This window comes from Desmodus rotundus, chromosome 7, assembly GCF_022682495.2.
Source record: "Desmodus rotundus isolate HL8 chromosome 7, HLdesRot8A.1, whole genome shotgun sequence".
In the NCBI taxonomy this organism is placed as follows: domain Eukaryota; kingdom Metazoa; phylum Chordata; class Mammalia; order Chiroptera; family Phyllostomidae; genus Desmodus; species Desmodus rotundus.
The window spans coordinates 105,764,214-105,780,773 of record NC_071393.1 but is presented as its reverse complement, the minus strand read 5'-3'; the positions used below and the strand labels follow the sequence as shown (position 1 = coordinate 105,780,773).

The following is a 16,560-nucleotide window of genomic DNA, read 5'->3' as shown; positions in this document are numbered from 1 at the left end:
GTTAAAGATTTTAGCTTTAGTTATAATTGATAGGCTTAAGTGATTAATGCATGTGGAAAGCTGTTATTCCAGGAATCGAAATACATGACTCTAGGAAATCTACAAGCCATTTAACCTTTGCGCCCAGGGGTTTGCAAGCAAGCAAGAAGGTATCAGAGCCGTTGTGTTCTATGGAGTTTAGATAAAGAACTGTTGATCAGCAGATAAATACTAGGAAAATCATTAATGGACTCCAACTCTTATCTAATTAACCTTCTCCCCAAACCCCTACCCTTTTCTTCTTATAAAATGGCTAGCTCGAGATGTTCAGATGGTTTTTAGGGTACAAAACCCATCTTCTCAGACTGTCGGTATCCAATTAAAGCACCCATAAAGATTCAGTCCTTGTCTCATCTTACTGGTTCTGGTAGTGACAGGCAGCACAGATGCCAACTTTCCAGTTTCAGATCCATCATCATAAATACAGCTGGTAATCTTTTCAAGAAATGGTGCTGGGGAAACTGTGTATCCACATGCAAAAGAATGAAGTTGGGTCTTACTGAACACCATATATAGAAATAAACTAAAAAATGGATCAGAGGCCCTTGACCAGTGTGGCTCAGTTGGTTGCAGTGTTGTCCCAAAAGGTCTCGGGTTCGATTCTGGTCAGGGCACATACCGAGACTGAGGGTTCCATCCCCAGGTGGGAGAGTGGAAGAAGCAGCCGGTGGATGTTTCTCTCTCACATCGATGTTTCCCTCCCTCTTCATCCCTCCCTTCCCATCGCTCCAAAATCACTGGGTATGTCCTTGAGTAAGGATTTTTAAAAGTTCACCAGAGGGCAAGTGGGGAAGGATCACTGGGGAGATCCCAAGGTGAGATTCGCGTGTCTGCCCCCACAAAGGCACCTGGCTCAGCCATGATTAAAGCAAGCATCATCTTCAACAACCATGGGTAGCTGCGGCTCTCCAAGGTCTACCAGCCTTGCAGTGGAGCTACCAACAGCCAGCCATCAGGGAGACAGTTCACTTATATCTGAGGTTGAAGTGTTTGTAATTTCCTAGGAGGATTATTAATTGGAGGATCTGACAACAAACTGATTCACAGACATTATAAAACATTATATTTTGTCTTCTGTGTGGATTCTTCAGAAAGTGGAGCTTGGCATTTTAGATCTAATTCAAGCATTTATGGAAACATTAGAAGAGTGTTTTGAAAATGTCTATTAAATGGATTAAATTTTCCGTGTAGACAAGGTTCACAATATTCTTGCAGAAATGATGATGGGGAGAATGGTATTGGAGACCAACATGAATGAGATCGTTGCATAAATTTACACACAAAATAAACTCGAGAAATCTGAGGCTGGCTTAGCGGAAGACCGGCCTGCACTGTACCAGCTATAAAGAATATAAATACTCCTGAGATTCTAAGAAATACTAACATTGGTAACATCAATACAAGAGAGTCGAATTTAACCTCTTTTAAATTAAAAAAAAAAAAAAAAAAGCTTGAAAGGCCACTGCAGGATAAAATCTAGAATGAAAAGTCATCTAGAGGACTTCTGGTCAAGGAGGAGTCATAGGTAAACAGGGTTCGCCTCCTTGCACAACCATATCAAAATTATAACTAAACTATAGAACAACCATCACTCAGAACCATCAGAAATCAAGTTGAATGGAAGCCTGACAACTACAGAATTAAGAAACCACATCCATCCAGACTGGTAGAAGGGGCGGAGATGCAGAAATGATGAACAGGCAAGTGCCACACCCACGTATGGTAGATAAAAATTCAGGAGAGATATTTCAGGAGTGAGGTGTGTCAGTCCCATATCAAGCCTCCCAGTCCAGAGTTGCAGTGCCAGGAAGATAAGTCCCCACAACTTCTGGCTGCAAAAACCAGTGGGCATAGAATAGGTGGAAGAAATTTCTGGAGTCCCAAGCAGTTCCTCTTAAAGGGACTTACTCAGACTCACTCCCTCTGAGATCCAGCACTGGGGTAGCTGCTTGAAAAGCACCAGTGACATACAGCAAGGAACTGAAATGTCTGGCATCAAAGCAAGAGCTTGGGGACAGCTTTCTCCCAGACAGAAAGGCAGGTAGAGGCCATTGTCCCTTTTCTGAATCCTCCTCCCACAGAGCCACAGGGCTGGCAGGTAGGTGCCATATTTGAGACTCCACCAATCTGACTAACATTTGTTCCTTGCCTTGGAGATCCCTTGGGACTCCCACCCAACTTATAGGCCCAAGTGTTAACAGTGGCTTTTCCATACGAATGGCTGATCTTGGCTCATGCTTCAGAACTTCCTAAATCCTCTCAAATAAGCAACAGCCAGCTTCAGTGAGCCCTCAGGTGCCTTAAACTTGCTAAGCGGACCCAGACCCAGCACTAGCAGCAGCCAGCCTAGATTCACAGTCTGGTTTTGCCTGGGAACCTCCCAGCCCAGCAGAAGTAGCAGATATCTGCAGATTGCTTTGTAGTTCATGCAGTGTGACTCCAGGCAGAACACAGGTGGGGGCTGACCTTGGCCTGCACCCCCCGGGAAACCACAGAGCCCATGCAACCAGTGGACAGCTACAGACTACATCAGAGCTTCACCACCCTTCCCATGCACAGCTGATCCTCCATGGAGGGTAAAGGTTGGTGGTCAGCGGTCCCAGCCAATCCTTGCAGCTGACTGGCCTGGGTAACTCCCTTCCATTGATCTGCCAATAGCAACCATGGCTCCACTACAAGAGGAGGGTGTACTCAGCCCACATGAAGGGTGCACCTAGAGTACCAAGCTTGGGTGGTAAGGGAGGTTGTGCCACTGGATTCTACAGGACACCTACTACATTAGGCCATGCTACGAAGACAGAGAGTCATAGAGGCTCTGCCTAATACATACAAACACAGGGAGGCTGCCACTATGAGAAGACAAGGAGATATGGCCCAAATGAAAGAAAAGATCAAAACTCCAGATAAAAGAACTAACAAAAGGGAGATAAACAATCTATCAGATGTATCATTCAAAACACTCGTATAAGGATGCTCAAAGAACTTTGTGAGGACCTCAGCAGCATAAAAAAGGTCCAGTCAGAAACAAAGAATACACCAATTAAAATGCAGAACAATTTACGGGGAAACAACAGTAGACTGGATGAAGCTGAGAATCAAATCAATGATTTGGAATATAAGGAGTCAAAACACAATCAGAACAACAAGAAGAAAAAGGAATCCCCCCAAAATGAGGATAGTGTAAGCCACCTTTGGGACTTCAAGCATTCCAAAATCCACATCATAAGGATGTCAGAAGAATAAGAGAAAAAGCAGGAAATTGGTAATCTATTTGAAAAAGTAGTGAAAGAGAACTTCCCTAATTTGGTGAAGGAAATAGACATGCAAGTCCAGGAAGCACAGAGAATCCCACACAAGATGGCTGCAAAGAGGCCCACTCCATGACACATCATCATTAAAATGCCAAAGGTGAAAGATAAAGAGAGAATCTTAGAAGCAGCAAGAGAAAAGTAGTTACCTACGGGGCAGTTCCCATAAGACTGTCAGCTGATTTCTCAAAAGAAACTTTGCAGGCTAGAAGGGATTGGCAAGAAATACTCAAAGTCATGAAAAGCAGGGACCTATAGCCAGGACTGCTCTACCCAGCAAAGCTATCATTTAGAATTGAAGGGCAGATAAAGAGCTTCCCAGACAAGAGAAAAACTAAAGGAGTTCATCATCACCAAACCATTATTATATGAAATGTTAAAGGAACTTATTTATGAAAAAGATGATGATCAAAACTATGAGTAATAAAAGGGCAATAAATACATATGAACAATTGAATCTAAAAAACAAACTAAGCCAACAAGAACAGAGAGAGAATCATGGATACGCAGAGTATTTTGATGGCTGCCAGATGGGAGGTGGATCTGGGGGAGTGGGGGAAGAGGTGAGGGGATTAAGTACAGATAGGTAGTTAGAGAATAGCCATGGGGATGTAAAGTATGGCATAGAAAATGGAGTCATCTAAGAACCCATAAGCATGACCCATGGGCATGCACAATGGCGTAGGGATTGCCTGAGTGAGGCTACTGGGTGGAGAGGGTAAAGAGGAAAAAATTGGGACAACTATAATAGCATAATCAATAAAATATAATGATAAAAACTGTAAGTCGTCTAAGTTTGCCATGCAGTTGTTTACCGAGGTGGAGAGTCTTAATTTTTGCTCTTGGATTTAAGTCGAGGTAGTGCATAGAAGCTGTGTAAAAGCGGTGGCAGGTCACTGTTGTTTTTCTTGCTCAGTGATTTTGAAGAAATCGAGTAGTTCCAGTGTGAATTTTTCTCTTTGTTTTCTACACTTCATTCCTATGCCCAGTTAAGTCATGCCCCTATGTATTTGGCTACAACAGTATTTCAGAAAGTGTTTTGAGACGAAATGTTGGTGTTTTGCAGGGGTTAGTGGAGCATTCCTCAATTCTTTCTGTTATTTGTCACAATTGTTATTTAAAGAACCAAGTACGCATAACATAAAACATTACGACCGTTTCCTCTTAATTTCAATAAACTCCATGGTAATTGGACTTGTAAAGCACCTTTCTGTTTGCTGATATGTACTTCAGCAAAAATTTTTTATGACCCTCTGATTCAACAAAGTTAAAAAGAAGTATATTTTATGTGTTAAAAATTAAAAATAACAAATGGATTAAAGACCTAAATTTAAGAGCTATGTACCCCTTAGAATAAAATATGGGTGAATATCATCATAACCTTGGATTAGGCAATGATTTCTTAGGTATGACACCAAAAGCACAGGCAATAAAAGAAAAAAATTGGACTTCCTCAAAATTAAACGTTTTGTGCATCAAAAGACACTAGAGTAAACAATGTAAAATCAACAGAGTACAAAGACAACCCGCAGAATGGGAGTACATATTTGCAAATCACCTATCTGATAAGGTATTATTATTCAGAATACATAAAGAACTCCTACAACACGATATACCAAAAAACCAAAGAACCCAATTAAAAAATGGAAACAGAACAGACATTTCCCCAAAGATGCATAAATAGCCAGTAAGCACATGAAAAGATGCTCAACATCATTAGTCATCAAGGAAATGTAAATCTAATCCACAGCGAGGTACCACTGCATGCCCATTAGCTATTATTCAAACAAATAAGCAAAGAAAGAAATAGAAAATAGCAGTGAGGATGTGGAGAAATTGGAACCCTCGTGCATCATTGGTAGAAATTTAAAATGGTGCAGACACTGTGGAAACAGCCTGGCACTTCCTTAATAAGTTGAACACAGAATTAAAATATGGCCCAGCTATTCCACTCTTAGGTATATACCAAAAAGAACTGAAAACAGGGACTCAAACTTGTACACACCCATGTTCATAGCAGCATTATTCACAATAGCCAAATGGTGAGGAAAAACCCAAAGTGTCTATCAATGGATGGAAAAAGACTGGTACATACATAATGGGAATAATATTCAGCCATAAAAAGGAATGAAATTCCTACACATGCTATAACATGAATTAAACTTGAAAGCATTATACTAAGTGAAATAAGCCAGACACAAAAAGACAAATAGTGTATGACTTCACTAATATGAAATATTTAGAATAGGCCAGTTCCTAGAGATACATGGCAGTTGCCAAGGGCTGAGGGGAGGGGACATTGGGGAGTTATGACCTAACAGGCACAGAATTTCTGTCTGGGATGATGAAATGCTTGGAAATAGATAGTGGTGATGGTTAAACAACACTGAATGTACTTACTGCCCCTGAAACATTTTATGTTTAAAATGGTTAAAATGACAAATTTATTATGTGTACTTTACAGTAAAAATTATGTCAAAAGTTAATAAAGCACGTGAGACCTTCCCTAAGAAGTTAATTCGGGCGGTTAATGTTGATCAAAGGTGTTTGAAAAAATACTGTTTTATCAGTTTGAGAATTTTCTTTTACAGGTTACTTTAAGTTATGCTGGGAGATAAATCTAGTACATTTTAATTATTAATATTCCTCAATTTATACAATAATCCATATGTTTAGAATTTGTATTTCATTTGTCCTTTCCCTGTATCACAAGAAAATGATCAGAAAGACTGACATCAAATTTGGAGGCATAATGTAGTCTAACCTAAAATATAGACTCTGTGGCAAACACAAAGTTCATGTTAGTGCCCCAGAAGCACCTCAGAGATAAGGCATCATTATCTAGAGATGAGGAGATTGAGGCCCACGTGTCTGCTGGTATGCGGGAGCATAGACACAGCGAAGTTTCCACAGGAACGGCCTACCGAGTCGCAGAGACAGAAACGCCCACTGCAGGTGTGGATGGCAGGGGGGAGGCCTCTGAAACGGGCAGCTTTAGCATATTTCAGGGTTAGTGACAGCACGGGTTGTTTACTTAATATTGGTTAATAATTCTTCCCTACAGTGTGGGGCAGGATGGCTGGAAAAGCAGGAAGATGTAGTGTCCAGTGGGTGAGAAAAGCCCACACTGCTGGGTTTTGCTTTTGTTGTTTGCTCACCATTTTTATTCAGATAATTTCTACTCCAAAGAATCACATGTGCTAAGAAGAAAATATGTTGTTTTACCTCATGTCCCAGCCACAACTGGTATAGGTTCCTACTTTAGAATGGAAGGAAGCAGAGCACTGTGGGTGGAGGGAAGCTTTCTGATTACACGAAGGGTCTTGTCAGGTTTACATCCAAATGATCTTATTAACAGAATGGACTTGGGTAATAGCTTCAGAAGCAGCTCAGAAATACGCACATGATACATCTTTAAGATAGTCACATTAGAAACAAGTTGCTGATAAATTGAAGACTGTTTTTTAAAATTATGAAACATGCTGTCCATTGTTAAAACTTGGAACATGATGAACTATCAAATACCTGACTGCTTTTAGCTCTTTGGCGGCGGAGGCGGCGACCGTACCAGTAGCAGCAGCAGCAGCAGAGCTGGAGCAAACAGGAAACCTCAAGTGGCATTTCATGTGGTCCCCGCCTCTCTGCTCGCATGCACTGGCCTCAAACAGTTCAAATCAGACCACAGCTCCTGGCTGGTGCTGGCCAGGTGCTAGCCAGGCCAGCCCAGGCCAGCCCAGGCCAGGCCAGTGCATTGGGGCTCAGCTAAGGTTGTAAAGAATGTGTCTTCTGCATGGACCTACAGGACTGCCAGGCCACTGCCAAGGCTCTATACAGTCCACATCTCTTCCTGAGGCCCAAGAACACCCCATTTGGGTCAGGACAATCAGCCAAAATTATTTAAAGACTGTTAGGTCTGGGGCAGCACTGCACTGGGTGTGTATGGGCGGAAAACAACTTCATGTGTTACTGAAATGCCACTGCACCTTAGAGCTGATTTGAGATAAGCAATATCATGTAACTTAGGGAAAGCTCTTTTCAAGAAGGAAAGGACATAGAAAGCAGGCTCTCCTAGGCATGTAGCTCTTTCTCAGTCCCCTTAGCAGATCAGCATGTATAAAGTTCCTGCTAGGACTAACATCCTCACTGGCTTCAGCTGCCTTCCCTACCTAGCTTGCCTGTTTCTTCTGCTTGGAAAACTCTTCCTACTTTGCTCTGCCTTTGCAAATTTAATCTCACCCTCAACACAAGGTGATTCACTTCATTCCCAAAGACACAGGAACACTGACCTCTTCCTAGTAATTATGAGTGCTTACGGTGAAGAGACAACCCATAGGGCCCCAGCCTGGCACTTGTTCACGGAAGACCATCTCCTGAAGCGTGTGTAACACCAATCTCATTTTCTGCAGGCACATTCAAACCCACAGGCTTATTCAGCCATCAAATGCAGTGTGGGCCACCACAGTTCACAAGTACTCTTTCGTGTTCCCTCAAAATTAGATTTGACCTTGGCCAATGACGATCCCAGTAGAATGAACAACTAAACCGAGTGCCTGTAAGACCCTAGGGTTTGAGTGAAACAAAGTTCTGAGGATAGCCAGGAAGACCAGTATGGCTAAAGCAGACTGAGGCGAGTCTTAGAGGCCGTAGGGACCAGATCCTACACGGGCTTCGGGCTTCGTAGGCACTGTAAGGAGGACGTTGGCTTTTACAGCGTGAGATAGGAGCCATCACAAGGATTTGAAGAGATGTGAGAATGAGGGAGGATGCAGGCTTTCACTGGGGTTGGGGAGCAGGTAGAGAACCAGGCTTTTCGTGTGATCCTCCAGCGTAATCTTTACTGCTGAAGGATTTCTTAAGCTTCCCAGGTCATTCTACAGTATCTTGCTGGCAGGTGGCAGGCTGAGAACCTGAGAATAAAACTGATAATGAACGGGAAATCTGAAATCCTTATCTTAGCCCTCACTTTAACTGCTTCCCTAATCAAACATACAGACTGAAGTTAGCTTACCTTCTTCTTCCCCGACTACTTTGTACAGGGCCCAACGAACGGCGAACAAAAGGAGATCTGACTCATCTGCCAACCAGGGATGCTTACTGACTGCTATAAAACCTAACCATGATTTATGGGGCCTCAGTTGATTAACGCCATTTGAATTTCAGAGAAACATAATTTTACTTAAAAAAGATACCTTTTAAAAAAACTTTAAAACCTCCTCTATTTGCCTCTTTTCCTCTTCCTTCCTTGCCAAAACAAAAACCAAAAACCAAAAAACCAACTTTGTTATATTTTAGATAAGGTAATCACAGATTCTAAGATTAAAAATACAATTATTTTCACATAAAGTATTCAAATTTTTATACCTGAACATATCAAGACAGTTTAAGCAGTATTAGAGGACTGTATGATCTTCAAAAATTGCTACTGTTTTCTTCCTTATCTCAAATTATGGAGACTTTCCCTCCAGGAGCGCTCCTTTTCAGAACCCTGCTCCTCCTGAGGTGAAGGATTTATGGATATTGTGGCCCCTGTTAGATGCCAAATCCACTGGTCATGAAGCAAGTAAAACTCTCTGAAGGTCAAGTTGAACCAGTAATACCTAGTGACAGGCCCTAAGAGTTGACAAGGAGACTTAAACATGCACATGTAATACACTTATAGCCATATTGTCATTAAACATACAGTTGGAAGAAATCGGGACAGAGCACATGGCCAATCCTTATGATATCCAAGGATGCAGAATTCAATACCCTCAGACTTTTCTAAAACAAATATTTACAAAAGTCCTAAAGCAGAATGTAGTCTAGGAACTTATGTATTTAAAATAAAACCAAAGAAAGTAACAAGGCAAGCATTCTGATTTCAGACATAAAAGTAAGTATTAGAAAGGAGGGTACCAAGCAAGCTTCTCTCTGCGATCTGGGCACAAAAGCAGTTTCCTTGCCCTTATCAAATGGTAAGACCTCTCTCTCTATTTCATTAGGGATCACTGCAGCAAAGAATGTCAAAATATAGAGAGAAAGGCAGACAGTTAAAAAGGTTGAATTTAAATTGGTTACATAAGACTTTTATTTGCCTAAAATGACAAGTTTCAAAAGCTACTTCCCATGTGCTTCTATTACATCCAATCACTAGAAAATTTTAATAGTTTTGTTAGAAAAGTTCTGGAGACTTTCAGTTTCTAAAAACCTTTCAGTTTTGTTAGTAAGCAGTTAAAATACCAATGGCTAAAATAATTAAGAATAATTTTGACTTTATAATGATACATAGTAAATCTTTGTTTTCCTCATTAAATGTAGTCAAATACACATTCAAGACTGTTATATTGAGAATTTAGAAGAAAAACCACCCTGGAATGGTTTCAGTACGCTAACGTGAGGTACACATACAACTCCTTTGACCTAGAACAGTCATGCTCTTCTAGCAAACACTCTGATTTTTAAATACTAGACAATTTTAGTCAACGGTTACCAAAACAAATAGCAAAATATGACACAAAAAAGATCTTTAGGAAGGGCACAGCACAGCTGCAACCTAAGTTAGAGTTTGTCACGTAGAGCAAAGCTAGAGCTCTCGTCATCTTTAACAGACTACACTGAAAGGACAGTTCGGAGAGTTCGGTGATGTCTCGGAGGCCGTGCTGGAGCCGTACAGCGCAACGCCTTTTACGAAACGTTTGAAAGGAAATCTCCACTCACCTCACCTAATTATAGAGTTCAAAATAAAACATTAAAAGCACTTTCACATCTTATCATTATGTTTTATTATAATTCTACCTGAGCACTAAATTCAGTATTATTTCCTTTCCAGGTCATCACCAATACAACATTTCTCATACCAATGTCTAAGCAGCAAGTGAGCATCTGTGAAAATTTGGAGTGACTGTAAGTTAATTTAAAACAAATTATACATTTGGTATTGTTCAAATATATATGACTTTCCTTTAAACCTGCCATCCAGTTTTAAGGAGACATGATTAGATGAAATATAAATAATGAGAAGTACTGACTTGCAATCTGATTATTCAAGAACTAATTTCAGAAACTAGGAAATTGAACCAGATAAAGTGCCATTTTGGTATATCAAAAATGGTCAAATCTTGGAAATTTCACTGTTTTGAATTAACAGACAGCAAAGCTTTTGCCCAGTTATCAGGAAGGCCAGAGAAAGTACTTTAGTCTGGAAGACCCAAGCCTGGACCTAAACACTATAGCAGAGAACAGATGACACGCATTTTAACAAATCCACTATTTAAGTAACACTACAGCTATTAACATGAAACAAGTATCTAATACAAAGCTTTTTAGATACTCTGAATCACCTTATTTAAGGTATTGGAACAAATAAATATAAATCTCATGTAGACATGAGGCAGCAGCTGAGCACAAGTCTTGTGGCAAGTAAACAAAGTCCTATGGAGGGCATGCAAGACAAGTTTTTCTGGGGTAGTTAATGTACAAACTGATTTTTAACTGGAATCGAAATTTCTATGACTTGATGAGAATTTCGGTCTGAGCTATTAACCAGTAACAAGGAAAAAAGAGAAAGCCGAGTGCCTCAATATTAGTTTCTCAGTAAGTAATCAATTAAGAGGAGAAAAGTAAGGGAAATAAACAAGTTTTACTGAAAAAACACAAAACTGTAGCTTCAACTTTCAAAGGCAAAACTACAAAAAAAAAAAAAAAAAAGGATACACTTGGCAAGTGAACAGGTACTAGCTATACAGAGTCAGGTAAATCCTTATTTGCCTCAACCTTACTGAGTTCTAAGACTTGCTGTATCTTTGGTTAGGAGGCCTCATTATTGGGTTTCATTACACATTTTACAATGAACAAAAACACTCTTACAGCGACAGAGATTCACTTAACATCACCAATTCAATGTACTCTAAAACCCCCCCAATGTAATTGTGCAAGCCTATAAAATAAGTCACACTTTCAGACAAGAATAAACACAGGTAGGACAACCACTTCATACAATTAATAGAGCAAATATCCTAACCACGCACACATGCATATCTGTTAAGAAGCGGGCACCAAACCAGGGATATAATGTGGGTAAGTTCTTTTGCAGACCACTCCCAAATCCCAATCTCAACTCTTCAAGGGAGTCATAAATATATATATATATCGTCTATAAGAAGACAATGAAAATGTTCTGGCCAAAGAGAAACTACCTTTGGCTTATTTCTGCAGTTTCCCTGAAAATAACCATTGACCCAAACTTACGGGCTTTCCACTAATCTTCCTAAAGTCAGGAGGCGACAGGCCTAGTTCAAACTGTGACCATCAATCTTTTATAGCAAATTAACCAAGTTCAGTTGACAAAAATTCTCTTACGGTCTCCTAATAACTGGAAATTTCAAAATTTCCAGGTTTCTAGCCAGAACAAAAACACTGCTTGTAATACCAATCATAACTACACATGCATTATGCAACTGCCTGTTTATTTAGTGGCACTAATTTGCAAACTAGAGATTATTTCTGCTTTCCATCTCACATAATTTGCAAGCATTCACAGGTTAAATGAAATTTCTCCAATGGACTTGAAAACAGAAAGTACAGCATTTCGCCGTGTATAATGCTCACTTTTTTTGCCCAAATCTTTGAAGGAAAAATAAGGATGCACAAAACACATGGGCATAATAATGGGTATAATAATCCCATGTATAATGTGCACAAAAACATGGATACACATTATACACAGAAGTGCATTATACACAGCAAAATACGGTACACTCTGAGGACTTCTGGTCCAGATGGCGGTGTAGGCAGACATGGCTCACCTTTTTGCACAACCGTATCAAAATTACAACTAAACTATAGAACCACCATCACTCAGAACCGTCAGAAATCAAGTTGAATGGAAGTCTGACAACTACAGAATTAAAAAACCACATTCATCCAGACTGAGCCACAAAGCTGGTAAGCTGGTGCCACAATCAGAGGCTCCATTAACCTGGCTAACACTGTACTACCGGCCTTGGAGTTGGAGATTTTTGGAGACTTTGCCCCATCCAAGCTGCTTTTCCATTTGAATGGCTAATCTTAGCTCAAGCTGCAAAACATCCTAAATCCTCTCAAACTAGCAACAGCTGGCTCACTGAGCCCCGGGATTGGTACTAGCAGCAGCAGCCAGCCTAGATTCACAGTTTGGCTTTGCCTGGGAATCTCCAAGCCCAGCACAAGCAGCAGCCATCTTAGATTGCTTTATAGCTCAGGCAGATGGCCATGGGCAAAACATAGGTGGGGGCTAACTGTGAATAGCACCACCCAGGAAACCCCAGGAACAGCATATCCAGAGGATAGCTACAGACCATATCAGAGCATCACCAACCTTCCCCTATACAGCTGATCCTCCATGGAGGGTGGAGGTTGGTGGTAAGTGGTCACAGCCAATCCTTGCAGATGACTTGCCTGGGTAACTCCCTCCCACTGATTTGCCAACAGCCAACCAAGGCTCAACTACAAGAGGAGGGTGTACTGAGCCCACATGAAGGGTGCACCTTGAGTACGCAGCTTGAGTGATAGGGGAGGTCGTGCCAGTGGACTCTATAGGACACCTACTATATTACGCCATGCCACCAAGACACAGGGTCAAAGAAGTGCTACCTAAAGCATGCAGACACGGGGAGGCTGCCACAATGAGGAGACCCAGACACATGGCCCAAATGAAAGAAAAGATGAAAACTCCAGAAAAAGCACTAAACAAAAGGGAGATAAACAATCTATCAGATGCAGCATTCAAAACACAGGTATAAGGACGCTCAAGGAACTTAGTGAGGATCTCAGCAGCATAAAAAAGACCCAGTCAGAAACGAAGGATACACCAACTGAAATAAAGAACAATTTACAGGGAAACAACAGTTGAGTGGATGAAGCTGAGAATCAAATCAATGATTTGAAACATAAGAAAGCAAAAAACAACCATTCAGAACAAGAAAAAGAAAAAGGAATCCAAAAAAATGAGGATGGTATAAGCAGCCTCTGGGACAACCTTAAGCATTCCAACATTTGTATCATAGGGGTACCAGAAAGCTAAGAGAAAGAGCAAGAAATTGGAAACCCATTTGAAAAAAAAATGAGAGAAAACTTCCCTAATTTGGTGAAGGAAATAGACATGCAAGTCCAGGAAGCACAGAGAGTCCCACACAAGATGGCTGCAAAGAGGCCCACTCCATGACACATCATCATTAAAATGCCAAAGGTGAAAGATAAAGAGAGAATCTTAAAAGCAGCAAGAAAGAAGTAGTTAGTTACCTACAGGGCAGTTCTCATAAGACTGTCAGCTGATTTCTCAAAATAAACTTTGCAGGCTAGAAGGGATTGGCAAGAAATAGTCAAAGTCATGAAAAGCAGGGACCTACAGCCAGGACTGCTCTACCCAGCAAAGCTATCATTTAGAATTGAAGGGCAGATAAAGAGCTTCCCAGACAAGAGAAAAACTAAAGGAGTTCATCATCACCAAACCATTATTATATGAAATGTTAAAGGGACTTATTTAAGATAAAGATCAGAACTATGAACAGTAAAATGGCAAAAATACTTACCAACAACTGAATCTAAAAAACCAACCAAGTCAGTAAGAACAGAGAGAGAATCATGGATACGCAGAGCATTTTGATAGTTGCCAGATGGAAGGGGGATCTGGGGGAGTGGCTGAAGAGGTGAGGGGATTAAGAAGTACAAATAGGTAGTTAGAGAATAGCCATGGGGATGTAGCATAGAGTACAGGAAGTGAAGTAGCCAAAGAACTTATAAGCATGACCCATGGACATGAACAATGGTAGAGGATATTGACGGAGGGAGTAGGGGTGCTGGGTGGACGGGGGCAAAAGGGGAAAATCAGGACAACTGTAATAGCATAATCAATAAAATATAATTTAAAGAAGTACATTCTTAAGGTTAGAACAATATATTTTCTTTGAACTAGGAAACAGTACATAATACAAAATATATTTATGTAATTTCTTTAGAAGTCTGAATCACATAAACTTCAAAGAATGGGTGAATTAATGTAGGGAATTTTGTTAGACACTGTTTAGGAAAAGTATTTCTGCAGTTGTATTAGTTTTATACTTACAGATTAAAAAAGATGAATATATGTATAATGCAACATGCTTTTAATATGTATATGGTCTCTCCACTCATAACATTGATACAAATTGAGAGAAATAAATCATTTCAATAGTGAAACTGGCCAGAATGGAGCATATAACTACAAACAAGTTATTTTCCTACGTATGTACGCTGTTGACTTATTTAAGGACTAACCAACTAAGACAATGAATAGTTTCTGTTTCAAAATTTCCACAAATGGTAATTAAATAAGCTGTAACTGAACATCTAATTGTGGTAACAAATGCAACAAGCTAACGAATTTTTTCATGGTAGTTATATTTTAGTAGAAATCTCATTAATCCTGTACATTGGTGGCTGCCGTGTTTTATTTTAACATTCTGTATCAGTAAGCAAGTATCTAATTCCTTGGAATCTCAAGTGAATTAAACATTTAATGAAATCTAACACCAGGAAGCTCAAAACCTTAAAACCTGAGTGAGATGTGACAATTAAATGTGCTGTTTGTGAATACATTGCATCTGTACCACGTAGGTCAGAAACATTCCAGAAACACTCAATTTGCATTTTACCTCTATTCTGTTGACTTTTAAAAGTGGCAAAATTAGAGAATGTTATCTTCCAAAACTATCCTAATACTATTTTTTTCACCTTTAATCACTCTCCATTTCCCCAAAACACAACCTTTAAACAGATATTTTAGCACTGGCACGGTGGCTTAGTTGGTTGGAGCATCATACCTTACAGCAAAAGGTTGTGGGTTTGGTCCCTGGTCAGGGCACATACCTAGTTTGTGGGTTTGATCCCTGGTTGGGGCAACCAGTTGACGTTTCTCTCTCTCTCTCTCTAATCAATAAATATATCCTCAGGTGAGGATTAAAAAAACATTTTTTTAAAGAATATTTTAATGTCAGATTCCTGCCTAGGCCCATACCTACCTCCTCTATCTTTTAAAAAGTGAAACAATTCTTTAAGAGTCAAATTATTTCAATGCCCTTGAAGTATTTCTTATGGCTTTGCAGGAAAAAGCCGCTGCCCTTTTATGCTATAGTATGAGATCTCAACCAGAAGCCCCCGAACCACTGAAATATTGTAAACTTTGGGGAGTTGTGCCTATTTTCTTGGGTAAGAAGTTCCTAGGATTCATCAGTCTCAAAGTAAGCCTAAAAGGTTAAAACACATAGCTATAGTGAATTTATGCCTATACTTAAATATAATCATTACCCAACCTCCTGAAAAACTGCAACTTCAGGTAGTACCATACAAATACGAACGTTATTTTATGTCCTTTACTGGGTCAGGAGGACTATGTAAAAAGAAAGGAAAACCTATTGAATTTTTTAAATGTTTAGTTCAATGACAAAGCTATTAGTAGAAAACTGGTTTGGAACAATGAAAAGAACTGAAGGGTTGGGTTTCATGGTGAAGAAACACTGCATTCATTTTTCTTTGTTGTTTCTATGTTGAAGCAGCAATAATTTTTTAATCATTATTTCCCTTGGTGGAAAAATCAAATCATCTGAAGAAGTAAAGGTTGTTTCTTGCTGGTTAATTGATGCCAACAGTTCTTAATACACACCTGGGTCCAAGAAGACCTTCCTATGACTTTAAAAATAATTAAGAATAATCTTCCTCTGACATCCTCACTGGTATAACCTCACTCCTTCATCTCCCAAATTTTCTTATTTTTGGCCCAGTTTCACATAGTATTAATTGGCCTTGGTGAGGTAATACATTAAGTTCTCTTGCTCAAAAAAATAGAACTGGCCTGTTTCAGTCTGAAGAAAGAGAGAAAACACTAAGAGGCTAGTACAGGAAATGAAGCAACATTTCATGCAGGATAAGGGGGAAAAAAGTCACGTTGTTATTATACCAATTTAAACACCCCCCCCCCCCCAACTAATGGAAGTATAAGTTTTCAACTACAATTTCAATATATTTTAGTTTTTCTAATTGGCACATTCCTACCTGCTGGTAATATACTTAGAAAAAGATGAGATCAGAAGCCACAAGTTTAATATGCACAGCAGGTAAAAGGGAAACCTGTATTGAGGTGAAAGCAAGTGGAAATGTTCACTTGACAGTGAAGTGGAGCCCGCTGCCTCTCATTTCTGCATTTACCCAACGTGACTATCAG

At 39.9% G+C, this 16,560-nt stretch overlaps 1 pseudogene; it reads left to right on the top strand.

Annotated features, from left to right (window-relative positions):
• Window positions 1–784: 784 nt before the first annotated feature.
• LOC112311833 (AP-3 complex subunit sigma-1 pseudogene) lies at window positions 785–2,059 on the top strand (annotated as a pseudogene).
• The last annotated feature ends 14,501 nt before the right edge of the window (window positions 2,060–16,560 follow it).